The sequence below is a fragment of the Haemaphysalis longicornis genome, unplaced genomic scaffold (genome assembly GCF_048455015.1).
Source record: "Haemaphysalis longicornis isolate Haplotype H1 unplaced genomic scaffold, Haemaphysalis longicornis Haplotype H1 scaffold_1, whole genome shotgun sequence".
Classification (NCBI taxonomy): Eukaryota; Metazoa; Arthropoda; class Arachnida; order Ixodida; family Ixodidae; genus Haemaphysalis; species Haemaphysalis longicornis.
The window spans coordinates 411,689,059-411,707,594 of NW_027526203.1; positions in this window are offsets into that span (position 1 = coordinate 411,689,059).

The following is an 18,536-nucleotide window of genomic DNA, read 5'->3' on the forward strand; positions in this document are numbered from 1 at the left end:
CATCACAGTTGCGACCCAGTGACATCCGATTTGCGCCCCGACCGTCATTCGATTTGAGCCGTGAGTTGCACCTTGATTATTCCCTAAATGAAACTGCAACTCACGGCTCAAATGGAATTTCGCTTGATTTTCGCTTGATGGGGGTGTGCGCACGGATGGGCGCGGACGGACATTGGGAGTTCCTAAGGTACTCCGCACCGTTACAGGCGAGGGAGTAAGCCGTTTGACTCTCGGGTACTAACTCATGGTCGTAGCCCAATGGGTAAGACGACTGACACTAACTCTGGTCTACCAGACACAGGCTCGGATCCTGCCGGTGCCTGTGTGGTTTTTTAGGATTGTAAATGCTATGCGCACTGTTACGAATCGGCCAACGCCGCCGTATTTTCCCGCATCAGCCTCCACGTGTTTTCCCGCATCAGCCTCCACGTGCGAAGCCACCACGTGCGCCACTGCCATCAGGCGCCAGCGTGGCGGTGAGTCACGCCTCGACATGCCCGGCTCAGACGTTTCGCTATCGGCGCGATCAACATCCGATAGCGCGGCCCCGGCACCTGTCAAGGACACTCTCTCCCCTCTCTCGGACTCCACGTGCGCCGAGGCTGTGAATGACTCACGAACTGTGGAAAGAGCGTTGTGTGTGTCTGGGAGGTTCGTGGCGTGTGGCTACTTGTTCGCGTTTGACCATTGTTGCTTTTGGGTATAAATAAAAGCAGCCCCAAACGCTAAAAATCATTTTTGTCTGAGCAGCGAATCCATGCGGTCGCTCTGCTCGAGTCCTGTATTTGTAACCTGGCCCGTCGGGGCATTGTATGTTTTTTTGGCTTCGGCTCTCCTCTCGCTATGAAGTAAACAGTTACGTTGGCCTATCAGCTCTGGACGTCTCCCCGGCTGCAGTCGGCCTTCCCGGTTGCAAGACTGGTTGGCAGCGGTCGGATGACAACTTCGTAACACCTGGAGCCAGCGGTGCGAGACCCAACACCACGGGCGTTAAGGCGGCTTCGGACTTCGCAGAATTCACGGCGGTCAAGGGTGAGTGCGGGACTTTTCTTCACTGAGTTTTACCAGGCTTCTGAGGGTAGCTGGTAGGGCGTGTGTTTTTGTCGCGTGGGTTATTCGCGCAAAGCATTTTTTGGAGCAGTGGGAAAGCAGTACTCTAGATCGGCCATGAATTTGAAGGCGTTGAAAAAACCGCAGTTGTTGGAGCTTGCAAAAGAGTTGCGCTTGGATGTTACGGACGCGCTGAGAAAGCCAGAGCTGATACAGGCTATACTCGCTGTTGGGGCTGACGATGACGAGCTGTCTGAGTGCATTGAGACGATCAATGGCAGGGAAACCGCTAAACGTCAGGCTGCAGAGGCAGAGGCTGTGCGCCAGCGTGAGGAACGCGAGGAAAGAAAGCGCGAAGAGGAACACGAGGAAAGAAAGCGAGAACAGGAGCAAGAGAGGCAGAAACAGGAACGCGAGGATAGAAGGCGAGAACAGGAGCGACAGCATTAGGTGGAAATGAAGCGTCTAGACGTCGAGGCGTCTCGACCTAGACGTCAGAGTGGCAGCAGCGTGCAGTCTCCGGCGACTGAGCGACCTACGTTGCGAATGTGTGACCTAATGCGACCCTACAAGGTAGGAGAAGACATCGGTCTTTTTTTGGTCAACTTCGAGCGTACGTGTGAGAGGGCACAGTTTAGCCGGGACTCATGGCCGCAAAAACTGCTTACGCTTTTGCCAGGTGAGGCATCCGACGTGATGGCCCGCTTGCCAAAGGAGGAGGCGGAGGACTACGAGAAAGTCAAGTCTAGCCTCCTGCGTAAGTACAGGCTGTCAGCAGAGGCGTTTCGCCAGAAGTTTCGTGAAGCCGAGAAAGCTAGGGGCGAGTCGTACTCGGAGTTCGCCTACAAGCTGAGGGCTAATATGGAAGAGTGGCTCAAAGAGGCAAAGGCTTTCGGAGAGCATGACAAGGTAGTTGAGTGCTTCGGTCTTGAGCAGTTTTACCGCCGTCTACCAGAAAACCTGAGACTCTGGGTGCAAGATAGGCCAGGGGTAAATACTGTGGATCAGGCAGCTCAGCTAGCCGACGAGTTCGTCACACGACGAGGTGCGCAGGGGCCGAAAGACGGCCAAAAAGAGTTCAGGCCGAGGCCTGATAAGTCAGGGCCGAAAGGCAGAGCTCCCCAGGTAGACGGTGGAGCAAGGAAAGTCGTTCTCGTGGATAGAGAAACTGGCTACGATAACGAAAAGAGAGCAGCAGACGCTGAGGAGCAGCGCAGAAAGGAAGCTTTTGAAGCCCGCAGACAGGCTGCGTGTTACAACTGCGGCGAGACGGGACATTTCGCTGCCAGTTGTAAGAAGGGAAAACAATTCTTTCACGTACTAGATCAGAGTGAGGACAGCAGGCAGTTTCTAGAGCCGTACGTACGTGAGCTCGTCGTCAACGGTAAATCGTGCCGAGTTCTTCGCGACTCCGCGGCGACGGTAGACATGGTCCACCCTTCGTACGTTGAACCGGATCAGCTAACTGGGCAGTGTGTTTGGGTGAAGCCAGCCGTAGGTGCACGAAACGTGCGTCTGCCGATTGCTAAGGTCAGCATCGGAGGTCCGTTTAGTGAACTTGTGACGCAGGCAGCAGCATCCCCACAACTTCTTCCGGAGTACAGGTACCCATTCTCGAACAGGTCGGATCAGCTGTTAAGCGAAAAGGGCTACAATTTTTGAGAAACTGCTGAGGAAAGAACCGAACCAGCTGGGCTCGCTGCGAAGAGCTCGAGTAACGATAGGGTCGCCACCTCTGTGAGGAATGGCGAAACTCAGACAGAAAGCGATGATTGGGCATTTCAAGAGGCTCACGACGGAGGGCAGCGTAAGTACACTGTGTGTAAGGCCCTTACGGTGAGCGGAGATGTTTCGTCGCCATGTTTGAAGTGCGCTAGATGACGGGAGGCCTTGAAAACGGCTGCCGACCCGAACGCGCGCAGTTCGCGGGCTAACAGCATTCCGCGGGAGTGCAGAAACCATGAGGCTACCGAAAGGCAACACAAGTCCGCTAAAACGGAGGTTGGTCCTTCGGACGGTAGTGCAGAAACGAGCGACGTGGTGGGAAAGCCTGCAGTCGAGGCAGCAAACGGTTTGCAAGGGTCAGTTGGGAGTCATGACGATCTCGCCACTGGGCAAGCAGATTCCGTCCTGCCACCAGCTCAGGTAGCTGACCTCGAGCAACGGCCAGCCGAGCTCGTAGAGATTCAGGCGTCTAAAGAGCTCGTCGTGCCCGTTTCACTCCCAGCTGATGCTCCCGACGATAGGCCACCATCGGCTGAGCTAGTTGAGGTTCCGGTGTCGCCAGTGGCTGAGCCGAAGTCGGAAGCCGACCAGCCTAGAGGAGAGAACGAAAACGCGTTCCGGTTTTCGCTTGCCGAACGCGTTCGCGAAAAGGTGAGCAACGAGGAGAGAGGGAAAACTTCCGTGGGTACTTGCGGCGCGTGTTTCAGTGCGGGCACGCCGAGGGGCAAAGCCGTGAGCTCGCATCGCGCCGAGGGAACGCCGCCTAGAAGCAGTGCGCGCCTAACGTATGAACAGGGGAAAATCCCGCTCGATCCTCCGCGCGCTCGACCTGTGTCGAACAAGACGACCGGTGTCATTTCACGCGGTCGCAGCAGCTTTCAGAGAGCAGCCACACCTAAAGTGCGGTACAAAAGGGGAAAAGCTCAGGGCATTGATGAGAGCTCACATCGCAGCTCTCGGAGCGAGAAGTGGCCTGTAGACGCCTGACTTTCTCAATTTCTTTGTTTTTCCTGAAGCAGGTTTCGCCCTTTACGATAACGTTTTTTTTGTGTGTGGGACATTTCCAATCACGCGAAATGTCACCTTTCAGGTTTGTGCACTTGTCTAAAGTACTGCTGGGCTAAAAATATAACTAGTGTAGTTAGTTATTAGCGTATTTTATCGCAACTAAAAGCCTGGTAGATCTTCAGTGTGGATTTGTCTTCGCACTTACCGGCGATGCGGTTGTGTCTTCCTGTGTTGTTCTGTTGCTTGCCTGACCAAGCCACAGATGTTCTTGGGGAGCCACTTCTTGTCCAGTGATCGGCCCTGTGAAGCTCCAGCACGGTGTCGTACAGCCCAGGCCTGGAGTCGAGCGTCTGCCGAGCACTTCTCTTCAAAAGCATCCCTCCGGACAACGGTTGAAGACCCTTATCCATCGGGATCTCGGACCCCCGGCGGAGAAGCTGTTACGAATCGGCCAACGCCGCCGTATTTTCCCGCATCAGCCTCCACGTGTTTTCCCGCATCAGCCTCCACGTGCGAAGCCACCACGTGCGCCACTGCCATCAGGCGCCAGCGTGGCGGTGAGTCACGCCTCGACATGCCCGGCTCAGACGTTTCGCTATCGGCGCGATCAACATTCGATAGCGCGGCCCTGGCACCTTTCAAGGACACTCTCTCCCCTCTCTCGGACTTCACGTGCGCCGAGGCTGTGAATGACTCACGAACTGTGGAAAGAGCGTTGTGTGTGTCTGGGAGGTTCGTGGCGTGTGGCTACTTGTTCGCGTCTGACCATTGTTGCTTTTGAGTATAAATAGAAGCAGCCCCAAACGCTAAAAATCATTCCTGTCTGAGCAGCGAATCCATGCGGTCGCTCTGCTCGAGTCCTGTATTTGTAACCTGGCCCGTCGGGCCATTGTATGTTTTTTTGGCTTCGGCTCTCCTCTCGCTATGAAGTAAACAGTTACGTTAGCCTACTGCTTCTGGACTTCTTCACGGCTGCAACAGCGGCTGGCCGCTCGCATCATACACGCTACCACTCGTATGTCGGAGGCCACGGAGAACGGATCGGGTGCCCCCGCCCGGTTGCAACAGCACGGACGCGGACGGACATTGTGTGGTCCTAAGGTACTCCGCACCTAAAATTTCGAACCATGTAACGTGGGAGTCATGGCTAGTCCCAGGTTGGGTTAAAATTCAAAGTTATGTGCCGCGCATGGCATGTGGGGTACCAAGTTGAAGATCTCTATGAAGGAAATCACGTGGTGCAAATAAAAAATGCTACCTGGTCATAATGATGACACAGTCATGGTGAGTCATAAATATGGTTGTAATTCATAGTGATGCACCTTAGGCATGTGGGGTACCAAATAAAGGTTTCAATTAGGGAAATAACGTCGCATAAGAAATGCAACCTCGTCATAATCATGACATGGTGAGTCATAGGTTGATTTAAAATTCATAGTGATTACTCTAGGGCGTGTGGAATATCGAATTAAAGCTCTCGATGAGGGGATTCAGTTGGGACAAATAAAAACTCATTCCTTAATAATAATCATGACACCGTCATGGTGAGTTATAAATAGGGTTAAAATTCAAAGTGATGTGCCGCTAGGTAATGGGGGGTATCATATAGAAAGTCTCGATGAGGGAAATCACACGGGGCAAATAAAACTTGCTTCCTGGTCATAATCATGAAATCATGACTTAGTCATCGCGAGTCATAAATAGGGTTGAATTCATAATGATCACCCTTAGGCGTGTGAGGTCTCAAATTAAAGGTTTTCTAAAAATTTGATGAGCACCCTGTCTAATGCGTGCGTGGAGGGTGGCGCTAGGTGGGGGAGTGTGACTGCTTTCGTATACGTCCAAAACTGACTTGCAAGAAGCCGCAATACATTGTTCAAGTGTTTGTTATGGTTCAAAAAACAGACTTTGAAAAACTTCGATACTTTGACAAGATTCAATGGTGAGCAAAAAATTAAGCGCACAGGACGTGTGAGTGCCCAGCTGTGAGCGAGAGAGAATCTTGAAGCAAGGATGCACACAGTTGGTGGCTGAGTCAGGTTCGTATTACAATTTCTCAAGCAGCTCGTTGATGCGGTCTGCCCATGTACCTAGTCATGTCATCCGGGGTTAGCAGGAAGAGGTCCTCACCGTCTATGTCCTGGTCTAGGAATTTCTGCGCGTTGCAAGGAACGTCTGGAATGTGGGGCATGTAGCTTGCTACCTCTTCTGAGGTCCAGCTTCTTGGATTTGGGATGCATTCTGCCAGCGCCAATGTCAATATCTTCATTTCCACGGGTGGAGCACGGCCCGGCCGTGGCGAACTCCCGGATCGAGAGAGAGAGAAACATCTTTAATGGGCAAGTGAGGTCAGCCAGGCTGGGCGCCCGACTTGCTACACCAAGTGGGGTGAAGGTGGGATGAAAATATATGAAAAGAACTCTCACTAACACATGAATACTCAAACACATAGACGCACACAAAAAGCACACACAATCAGGCGATATAGTCCTTTGTCTGAGAGTCATTAGCTCACTCACAAGTCCAGTGGTCCGGAGGAACGTTAAGAGCGCTTTTGTTGCGCGACTTGCGATGCCGGTTTTGGTGTGGCTGAGCCGGTACTGGGGAGACGCTGCTTGCCGGCGTATCCTGGGGCTCCACATTGCCTTCTTCCATGATGACCAGTTCTCCCAAACGCTATCCCTGCTCAAAAAAGGGGCCCTCGCTCCTTGTTCACAATACCAGAGGTCGTTGTTGCGCCTTAGGTTGGTTGGTTGGTTGGACCCTTAAATCATGGCGCATACCCACGCGGGGGATTGGCCTGGAAGCTGCCTGTAATGATTAGGCTGTGACCCGGTTTATTTTAGAGAGAGAGAGAAAAAAAAGAGAGTGAAGTAAGAGAAGAATATTGAGAAAAGAAAAAGAAATCTTTGGATATAACAGGATTGCCAGGAAAAAATATCCTGAATGAAGACATAGCTGTCTAGCAGGGTATCCGTCCTGTCTCCGCAACAAAGCAGTGCAAGGCGAGCACGACATCTCTGTGGCAAACTTCTAGGACGGAAGCACCCAGGGAAGGAACAACGGTGGAAGATAACGGGAGATTAAGCCGATCAAACGTGTATTCAAGGTGCGTGCGTCGCATCGAGGAAGAGCAAAAACTGGTCTTAATGAGAAGCAATGTGACTCGCGACGCGGAAAAAAAGTGAGTGATAATGGTGATAGCTTGAACATGGATGTGTCTCAGATTGAGGTTTTGTCGGTCTTGTTTCGTCTTGGTCCGGACCATATTTGCGTGGCGTTTTTTTTTATTTGAGCACTTCAGTGGATTTTAAAAGCTTTATTAATAACTTTGGCAAAGTTGTATATTTGTTTGCTTTTTAACGTTTTTTTTTAGTTTAAACATTGAGGAATATATTTGTGTACGTTTATCAAGGCAGCTGGACCGTAACTCAGATTTTCTGTACGTATCAAAAGCACCATTTTATTACATTCATGGGAAGCATGCTGCATGTTTACACTCGAGTACCCGAACGACAAACGGCTTACTCCCTCGCCTTTGACGGTGCGGAGTACCTCAGGACCTCCCAATGTCCGTCCGCGTCCATCAGTGCGCACACCACCATCAAGCGAAAATCAAGCAAAATTCAATTTGAGCCGTGAGTTGCAGTTTCATTTAGGGAATAATCGAGGTGAAACTCACGGCTCAAATCGAATGATGGTCGGGGTGCAAATTGGATGTCACTCGGGGCGCAACTTGGATGTCATTTAGAGTCCCCGTACTCCGCACCTCGCCATCATCCACGGAGTGGAGATGCTGCCATTTTTTTTTTCTACTGTTCGCTGCAGATCTTTACGATTATTCAAGACGGACCCACTCAAAATGGACTCAAAATTGAGGTTATTCCCTTGTGACACCGCTAATGGCAAACTAGAAATACAAATGCCCGCGCACCTGCTATAGGTTTCAGCCATTCCTTCTACGTAACGTCACCTTGCCTTCCGTATATCGCGTCCCGCGATCAGTGCAATCAGCGTTTGGTCAATGCTGTTTGATTCAGTCTTTCCGCGTTCGCACTGCTCAAGCGCCACTTTTGGGGCAGAGCGCGTCGTAATTCATTTTTAGAACGAAGCTGGTAGCCTCTAGTTGTCCGAAAATTTCCTGTCGTAAGCAAAGAAAACCCAGGCAGGACCCAGCAGTCTCGACCAAGGCGCCGAGCGCGTGCGTCAGGCTAGGCAGTCATACATCATAGAGCTAAGTATTCGTGTAAAGGATGATGTAAAGGATTGTGTAAAGGATTGGATGAGCCCGCACACTCCACAAAAATCACCAAAATATGTTATCGGTGGCAGGACACAAGAACGATAGTTGATGATGAGCGATCTATTTACAATATTTAAAAGCGGCCGTTGCAGAGTAGCTCCCTTTGTGGAGCTCCCAGCTTTGGTGTTTTGCCGCTTTGACGATCGATACGCAGGGCTAGTATTGTACCTAAAGTTTTTCACGACATACTACAATGAAGCATTACTTGCCTAATCTACCCACACATTAATAGTATGCAATCCATTTATTGACAAAAGCTCGCGTAGTTATTGCTTGTCTTTTTTATGTTAGACGTTAATTGCAGTTTTCAACCATCACTAATTGAATGCATGAATTTATGGTTAACAAGGAAAGGAAAGACCACCAGCAGATGTTGTTCGCCAGATTAGAGCACTGCACGGGCCCAGGTCGGCCCGAAAGCCCGGGCCCGGCCCGCGGGCCGGGCTGGGCCACCCAAAGTCGGTTATCGGTGGGCCCGGGCCGGGTTCGGGCTCGACGCCATGGGCCCGAGCCGGGCTCGGGCTTGAATTCATAAGCCCTGCCATTAATAATTGCGAAGTGAAGTGTAGAAAAGAGCATTAAAATGAGATTATTTTTACGCGCTTCTTGATGTTAGTCTTACGCATTGTTTTAAAAACGTGTCTTGCTAGGTCTGCAGTCATTATACTGCAATTTTAATGACATTTCATGTACTGCATCAAGATTTTATATTTTGCTGTATAACATACCAAACATGCGATTAAAAGGAATGCCCTTGCGGGGAAGGAATTAATTCAGACAAACTTCAGCTGTGCACCTATGTCCATGTACTTACATGTGTCTTTTATGTGTCGCACCAATCGAAATGCGGCTGCCGTGGCCGGGAATCAAACTCGCGTGCTATAGAAGCACCACCGCTTAACAACTACTGCAGGTAACATATTTCAACGCACGTACATACTTGTGGATTCAAACCCGGAGCAAAAAAAAATCAACAATACCAACTTGTGGCTGAGACAACCACGTGAAGTTGGCAAGAGTGATGGTGTCTCTCGTGTAAAAATACGAGCTATTATTACGCCGATCTGGTGTGAACTGCAGACGGTGTAAGTTAAACTACGTGCACTTTCAAACCCTTATTTTTTTTGCGTTTCAGTTCACGACGTGCTTGTACAGACTACATGCTCCGTCTGATTGCCTGCTACAAAGACACTAAACCAAATATAATAAACAAATTTTTTTTCAGCGTCTTATACGGGGTCTGGTCACACACAAACGGGCCCTCCCTAGGCTCAAAACCAAATGACCGGGCCTGGGCCGGGCCTGGGCTTAAGACGATGGGCCCGGGCCGGGCTCGGGCCAGGCTCACTTATTAATGCCCGGGCCCGGGCCGGGCCCGGGTTAGTTGTTAAGGGCTCTGGTCGGGCTCGGGCTTCACAGAGCAGGCTCGGGTCCAGCTCGGGCGTTAAAATTAAGCCTGTGCAGTGGTCTTGTTTGTCTCACCTAAGGGTGGACAACGGAATGCCTGATGGTGGGGGGGGGGGGGGGGAGTGGGGGGTGAATGTGGAACACAGTTGTACAGGAAAGGGGGGATAGAGAGAATGGGAGGATACGTATACACATATATACAGGACTAGCAAGGACATATATGTACAATATATACAAGCTAAACGCTAAAACACTAAGGAAAAAAAAGCCCCACCCCTCCCTTGCCCCCATCACCCCACACGCAAAGAAAAAAAGGCCACAGTTCAGTTTAGCTGGGGAGAAAGCGGAGAGCCGGGAGAAGTCCTGAATAACGCTTCCTGCGGTACGCCAAGTGTCTCGTTTACCGAAGCTGTGAACCTGTTGGAGCTCGGACAACATGGCGAATTGGAACTTGTATACAGCAACACAAATTCTCTAATGAACGAAGCAACGTGGAAAAGCCAGCCCGACAATCTTGCAAGGAACCTAGATAAGAGGGTTGAGGGGAAATTGTTAGTTCCCTTAACGCAGTGGACGGCGTTTCGGCACAGCAGAGGCTGTTTCGCAGGCACAGGCGGAGTTCGAGCACTGGTTTTGTGAATCTCGGTTTCTGCACACTCCTTTAGTCTTTCTCCCTAGCAAGCACACTCTTCTTTTTCGATTATATTCTTCCTCACTTCGAACACTCCGCAGAAACATCTTCCTGAATCAGAGCCATTCTATTTTCGAAACATGAGTAACGAGGCATTCATGCGAACAATGAAATTGAAATAAAAAACTGCGTCGTGACACCACGCACTGAATCCTGGCGCGATACCGTTTTTTTTTTTTTTTATGAATCCCGTCGTGGGGTCCGCGAAAATTATTTCACGACGTTCCTTTGCTTTTATTTCCTATTGTGAACGGCGCACGTCTTCCGAACTAACTGTTGCTGCTGTATTCTCGGGACTGCTGATCCAATTCACAATAGTTCGGCAGCGGTATCTGGCGGTTCCGATCATCTTGGTAGCGTGAGAGGGTGCGCGCAAAGCCATGGAAATCATTCGGTGCTTTCTTGGAGCGGCTGCAAACCAAAGATGCATCAAGTAAATCGAGATGGTTTCGATTCCACGCCCTGCGCTTACAAACCTCCGTGTCATTTCTCGGTATTACTACAACCCTCACAAACTGGATAAAGGATTATATGAGGAACAGTAAACAGGGTGTTATAATAAATTGGGTGTCTTTAGCAGCCGCTGATGAACCGCCAGAAACACCACGAATGACGGTTTTGGAGCCACTGCTTTTTCTGATTTTTATCAACGATTTTCCACTGGGTTTGAAATCTATAGTGAGACTTTATGCGGATGATTGTGTTTTGTATTGCCCAATTAAGTGCTTTGATGACACCATGGTCTTTCTGTCTGACCTCGATTAGGTTGTTTCTTGGTGCACTCAGTTTCAGGTGAGTTTGGACCTAACCAAATGCTTTCACGTACAATTTACTAACAAAAAAGGTGGTATTCACGCATCATTTCTTAAATTTCCATGCAGTACCAAAGGCAGACCAAGGTAATTATATTGGGGATGTTTCACTACACCATTAGATTGAAGCAGTAATCATCATCATCAGCCTACTTAGTTCTACGGCAGGACGAAGGCCTCTCCCATTGACCTCCAATCGCTCCTGTCCTGCGCCGCTCGAATCCATCCTTTGCCCCGAATATTCGTATTTCGTCCCTCCGTCGAGTTATCGGCCTTCCCCTTCTTCTAGACCCGCCTGACGGTAACCGCTCTGGTGTCCTAATGGTCCACCGATTGTCAGTTCGCCTAGCTACGCGGCCAGCGGGCCAAGTCCACTTCTTTTTCGTTATTTGAACTATGATAAAATCTACTCGAGTTTGCTCCCTGTTCCAAGAAGCTCATTTCCTGCCCCTAAGTGTTACTCCTATCATTTTTCGTTCCATGGCCCGTTGAGCCGACCTAACTTTGCTTTCTAGTTGTTTAGTAAAGCGCCCAATTTTCCGCTCCGTGTGTTATCACCGTTAGGATGCATTGCTTGTATATTCTTCTTAGATTGATAGAGGTAGCTTACTTTTCATTATTTGGGAGCGTTTGCCGCAAACACTTCAGCCCGTACCTATTCTGCGGCGAATTTCTCTCTCGTGATTGGGGTCAGGTCTCTCAACCTGAAAGAGACAGATATACTCTTCTACGTGTTCCAGTGTTTCGCTACATAAGCTGAAGAGAGCACCATAACTTCAGATTTATCCATTAGACCCACGGCTTTGATTTCTGATTGTAGTTCCTCAAACATTTTTACAGGTGTCCGCAGGCTCACTCAGCAAGACTACCTCAAATGCCTCAGGTATTCCCCGTTTATCCGCAAGCCTATGTTTTCCCAGTCAGGCTTCATGAATACCTCCTCCTGACATGCTGCGAATAGATTTGGCGGGATGGTATCTCCTTATCTACGGCCATTTTAGATGGGGAATTTGTCGCTTTGCTTGTGAAGAATTATCCTGTTCGTACATACATCCTTTATATATGTCGTCTAGAAGTCTTATGTAGGTCCCTTCTACTCCCTGGTCTTTTAATACTTCCAGAACATCTGAGGTGCGTCTCGTATCAAATGCTTTTTCATAGTCGCCATGTAAACGGAGTGGTGTATTCTGCGCATTTTTCTATTACTCTATTGACGACATGAATGTGATCTATTGTTGAGTACCCTTTCCTAAAGCCATCCTGCCCTCTGAGTTGTTGGGAATCTAGGCTGTCACTTATGCGGTTAACAATTACTTTTGTAAACAGCTTGTATACAGCTAAGAGTAGGCTGATGCACCTGTAATTCTTAAGGTCTTTTTTATCTCCCTTTTTGTGAATCATAATTCTGATAGCGTTCTTCCAGGATATGGGCGCTTTTAAAGTCCTTAATTAAGCATTCCGAGAATGATGCAGCAAGCTTTTCCAGTACAATATATCCTCCCTCCCTCAGAAAATCTACGGCTTTGCCGCTATCACCTCCAGCTTTTGCGAGCCTTATCTACTTCCATTCTAGTTGCTAGTGGGACATCGCAAACTAAGCTCGTATACTCAGTAGTTGCCCCTGGAAGTCGGTGGCATATAGCCTTTGTAGGATCGGTCTGCTACTTATATTACCTCGTCTGTGCTGTGCGTTAAGTTACCCTGTTCGTCTTTGAGTGCGTACGTTCTGTCTTTGACGGTAGTTAGCTTTCTCTTAATTTCATTTAGGCTTCCTCCTGTTTCAAAGCGTTTCCTCAATCATGTTGTACCACAAATTTCTATCGTTTTACATCTGTTAATCAATTTTTACAGTTCTGCTAATACAGTTTGATCCGCATCACTCTACACTTTCATGTTCTTACATTTCGCAATTAGTTCCCTTGTATTTTCAGTTTGTTCTCCAGTTTCTTTCCTAAATGTTGCTTCTTCTACAGTTGCTTCTGGGCATATTCTGTGCTACCGAGGCCCTCAAGATCAGAAATAGCACGGGGTTGGTTTCTTCATCCACGGTAAAATAGCAGGGGAAGTGGAGGAATTTGTCAGCATTAACGAAAGAGTAGAATTCGTTGTGATCAGGCTAAATAAGCGATACAGGTTAAAGATAGTACACGCCTATGCGCCAACATCTAACTACGTTTATGATGCCGTGGAAAGTTTCTACGAGGACGCCAAATCAGCAATGAAGAAGGGAACACAGTTCACGATTGTGATGGGGAATTTAAAGCAAAAGTAGACGAGAAGCAAATAGGAGAAAGGTCTGTGAGAAACTTTGGAATTAGGCAGTAGCAACCGTCGGGGAGATGCACTGGTGGGATTCGCGGAGGGGGATAACCTGGGGGTAATGAACACATTCTTCCACAAACGAAAGAACAGGAAATGGACACGGAAAAGTCCCGATAATGACAACCCAGGTATCGTGCAGGACGTAGAAGCGCTAGGCCATATTAGGAGCAGCGAGCATGGGATGGTTAGATGCAAAGTAAGGCTGAATTTCAAAAGAGAAAGAAGGAAACTCGTAAAAAGTAAGAAACCCAGCATGAAGTCAGTCAGAGAGAGGACGCAGAAATTCAATTAAAATAATCCTTCAAAACAAATTTACGCTTCTAAATGATGAGGACGACGATAGAGTAGACAGGCTAAATGATAATCTAACGACGGCAATAACAGACCAGTCACGGAGACATAATTAGAGCCAAGGCTTCGAGCTTAATTAATTTCTTTCGAAGAAATTTTTAGCAACATGCGGCAAACACTCAAGGAAACTTTGTACCTTACAAATGTCCGCCCAGTTCTCGAGTACGGTTGTGTCGCTTGAGACTCTTTCACTAATGTACTAAGGTAAAAGATATAGAGTGTGTGGAAAAAAGGTTGCGAGGTTATTATATAACAGGTAATTATAATTTGAGAATAACTAGTTCGGAAATTACACAGGCCTTCAGTTGGAAATCTCTTTATGCACGCCGGAAAGTTCAGGGACTCTCATTTTTTTATAACACATGTCACGGTAAGGCTGGAATAGATAAAGAACAGTAATTACATACGCCTTATTACATATCCGCACGAATAGATCACACCTATAAAATTTGAAAATATAACTGTCGATCGAATGTATTTAAATGCTTTTTCCCAAACTCTGTTAACGACTAGAACGCGCTAGAAATTATAATTTTTTTGCTGCCACTGAGACAGTATTCTGATCCGAGGAAATAACCCCTATATTTTTCATCTAGTATTCACTGTGCATTCTGTACTTTATTTGGTTGTTGGTGTTTGTTTTGGGTTACGTACGATTACTGCTTTTGTTCTAATCCTGCATTTTTATGGTCTTTAAATTGCTGTCCTGCAAGTTCTTCGATTTCTCTTGCTGGTTGTTTCGTACGATTTTTCTGTTGGTTATAACTTGCTGTGTTCATTTTTTTTCTACTTTAAGGGGGCCCTGAAAGAGGTTTTGCCAGTACGCGCGTGTTCAAAATTTCAAATAATTGAATGTTCTTGTAGGTAATCACCCCTTCGAAAATTTTGTTAAAGCGATGAGTAGTAATGGAGATTTCATTTTCGCCCGTGCCGTAATTCTACCTCGTTTCGTCCACCTCACCGCACCGCGCGAACTTGACTGCCCATGATGCCTCGCTTCTCAGGGACGTCAGCAAGAACATCCGGTTGCGGGCGCCGTCTGCTGCTGCGATGTTCTACACCGCCGCATCGCTTTGGGACGGGGCCGTCTGACGTCCCGCGTTCCGTTTGGCGTAGTTTTTTTAGCATTTACTTATGAATCTTGCCCTCCGATCACGGCTGGAAAAGCTGAGGGAAGGAATGGGGCGGGACTGTTTTGCGCGAATGTGAGCGATTGGCTAGGTGAGCGAATGACTAAAGAATCGCCTCAAAATTTGTCAGAGTGAGCACGTACATGCGTTCCTAAGCGACCTCGGCTTATACATTGCTAATTTGGCTGCTGGTTCGCGCCAGTGTCAAGCTTGGTCGTGTTGTGGTGACGCCATACATGCGCCTACACAGGAAGTAGTAACATTCTATTCCGTCATGCCGATAGCTTATAAACATTTGTAACCTTAACAAAAAAGAAGCCGAAGGGTTGCACAGTATGGGGCTTTTTTTAGGGCGCGTCGTGCATTCTATTCCCCCCCCCCCTCCCCCCAGCCTCCAACTACTTTACGGGAAACTTCTACGCGACCCTGGGTTCATCAACTAGACAAGCACAGGCACCTTAACCGATATTACGAAAGGTATTGGAAGAGTAGTGTGAGTGTTGAAACGGCGCCTGCCCCTGTGTACGTCCCTGCATTTGATTGCACAAAACAAGCATTCCACCGTGGCTTTTCCCCTTGATGGCCTGGATGCCCTTTCCCCTTATAAAGGTTTATCGTTCATTTTTGTACTTCCTCAGTGCGGCCCATTGCAATATGTGGAGGTTTTGGTTGCCGGCCGCGGCCCAACATATCTCCCCTCCCTCCCTCGCCCCTCAAGCCCACCTGCTGTCTTGTTTAAGTGGATGGAAAAAACTATGTTTACTTTTTACAATAACATACCAATTTCGCAAAACGAACACATCGGTATTTCTTCCTCTGAAAGTACAATTGCCTTTTTCTATACACAAAGCACGAGTTTAACATGAACAAATTGTGCCGATGGCTTAAACGATGCATTGACGCTTGATATGGTAGTTCCATAGTTCAACTAAAAAGTTTTGTTTTGGAGAGAGAGAGAGAGAGAGAGAGAGAGAGAGAGAGAGAGAGAGAGAGAGAGAGAGAGAGAGAGAGTAAACTTTAATTAAATCAAGGAAATGCTTTAGAGAGGCGTCCTCATTCCAGGATGCCTTGAGCTCGGGCCACGTCGACAGCCCTTTCTATCAGGCGTGGCTGATCTTCGAGGCCAAAGATGGCCAAGGCCCTCTCCCAAACTTCCGTGTAAAGGTGGATGTTAGGAGGGTCTAGGATAGACTTGTCGCAGCCGCCCACTATGTGTCTGAGAGTTCCAGGCTCTCCACAGAAGCAGCAAAGTGGAGACCGGTCAAAGAGGTGAAGTCTGGTGGGATGTGGAAGGTGTTAACCTGCACGCAATAACCTTTCCCTGATCCCTCGGTAGCGATTTGTGGGGTGAAGAGTAGGTTTTACGGGACAGCCTATATAGTGCTGCGTAATTTCCTGGTATGTGACAAGAGGTTGCATTAGAGCACTGCATGTGCACGGGCCTGATTTTAAGGCCCGAGCTCGGCCCGAGCCCGCTTTGTGAAGCCCGAGCCCGACCCGGGCCCGTCACACCTACGCCGGACCCGGCCCGGGCCCGGGCGTTCATAAGTGAGCCTAGCCCAAGCCCGGCCCGGGTCCGGTCATCTATTTTTGAGCATAAGGAGGGCCCGCGTGTGTGTGACCAGGCCCGGTCTCAGACGCTGAAGAAAATTTGTTTATTATATTTGGTTGAGTGTCCTCGTAGCGGACAATCAGAAGAACATCTAGTCTTTTCAAGCACGTCATGAACTGAAACGTTAAAAATTAGTGCCTTTCCACTCAGTGAAGAAAGATGACCTGCAAAGCTGGACGCAGTCCACGGAGCGCACGAAACAAAACACCTTTGTCGTAATTTGCGATGGAGTATATTTCCTAGACCATTAGCTGAATGACCCTCTGACGGATCCAAGCTTTGTTCTTGCAGATAAACATGGAACTGTCTGTGTCCCTCCCGCGTCGTAAGCATCTTACTGTTTGTGTATGGCCGGGTTCAGACTGTTGCCCCAACTGTCGCAATGACCTAAAGAAGGACGTTATTTCACGTCTCAGCTAACCGAACTGCGTGACATGGCATTTTTTACGTCCATAGATCACGATATGGGTTTTGCGTCGGTAATCTGAACTTTGCCTAACACACAAACCCAATCCGCTCTACCACTATGGACTCCGGACAGGTCCCATTGGGCCGTTTAACGTCCGCGTTTAAATCTCGTACCAGCACAACAGACATACCATCCATCAGTACGGGCATGAAACCTATAACTGTGCGTGCACGCCCCCCCCCTTCTCCTCCCTACCACTATTTTTCACTACAAAACTGGGTGAGACATACAAAAAGGGTGAGACATATACTGCTTTGCAGTAAAAATAAGGGTTTAAAAGTGCACGTCGTTTCTTACACCTTCTTCAGTTCACACCATATTGACGTAATAATAGCTCGTATTCTTACACGAGAGACACCACCACCTTTGATGACCAGACTCTTGCCAACTTCACGTGGTTGTCTCGGCCACAAATTGGTATTGCTGATTATTTTTTTTTCTCCGCATTTGAATCCACGAGTATGTACGTGCATTGAAATATATTACCTGCAGTGGTTGCTAAGCGGTGGTGTTTCTCTAGCACGCGAATTTGATTCCCGGCCATGGCAGCCGCATTTACATTGGTGCGACATATAAAAGACACATGTAAGTACATAGACATAAGTGCACAGCTGCCGTTGTCTGAATTAATTCCTTCCCCGCAAGGGCATTCTTTGTAATCGCATCTTTGGTATGTTATACAGCAAAATATAAAATCTTGATGCAGTACATGAAATGTCATTAAAATTACAGTATAGTGACTATCAGACCTACCAAAACATGTTTTTAAAACAATGCGTACAACTAACATCAAGAAGCGCGTAAAAATAAACTCAGAATATTTATTTTAATGCTCTTTACTTCACGTCGGGACTATTAACGGCCAGGCCTATGAATTCAAGCCCGGCGTATTTCCAAACGCTTCGCTGCACAGAGCACCCACGCGACAAGTCTGTTTTATGCGATGTAGAACGCTAATTAAACGTCGTCATTGGCTGTGCCCCAAACCTAACGCGACCTAAAACATACCAAATCATTTTTTAAACAAAAACAACCCGTACATTTGAGTTTAGAAAAAAATTAAATTTAGAGAAAAAAGGGAGTCAATGAAAAAAAAACTAGGAGATAGCCCCGCTGGGGCTCGAACCATAGCCCTCAGCGCCAGTACTCTACATCGAGGCCACAGAGCCCGAACGGAGGGCTCGTTTTAGCAGGCGCCCTAAAGAATAGCGCGCGCAGTGACATTACACATGTCACGTGGGTGTTCTGTGCAGCGAAGCGTTTGGAATCACGCGCCCGGGGCCCGCAGCATTGAGCCCGGGCCCGGCCCGGGCTTACGGGCTGGCCCGAGCCTGTGCAGTGCTCTAGGTTGCATGCGCTCGGGCTCGGGTTCGGCGTAATCAGCGCTGGCTCGGCGGGACAAATCTCGAACCACGAGGTTGGCGATCTCGTTGCCGGGGATGCCGCTGTGAGCTGGTGCCCATACAATCCTGTCTGGTCTCGTTGGTAGTCTCTGATTGATTAGTCGAAGTGTTGTGACGTGCAATCGACCGTTGGCAAAGTTGCGGCACGCCTGCTGGGAGTCTGAGATTGGGGTCTGGGAGTCTGAACGACGGTGGCTGTCATGGCTGCTCTTCCGGGGTAACAGGCTGCGTCCATGTAGGCGGTATAGATGAT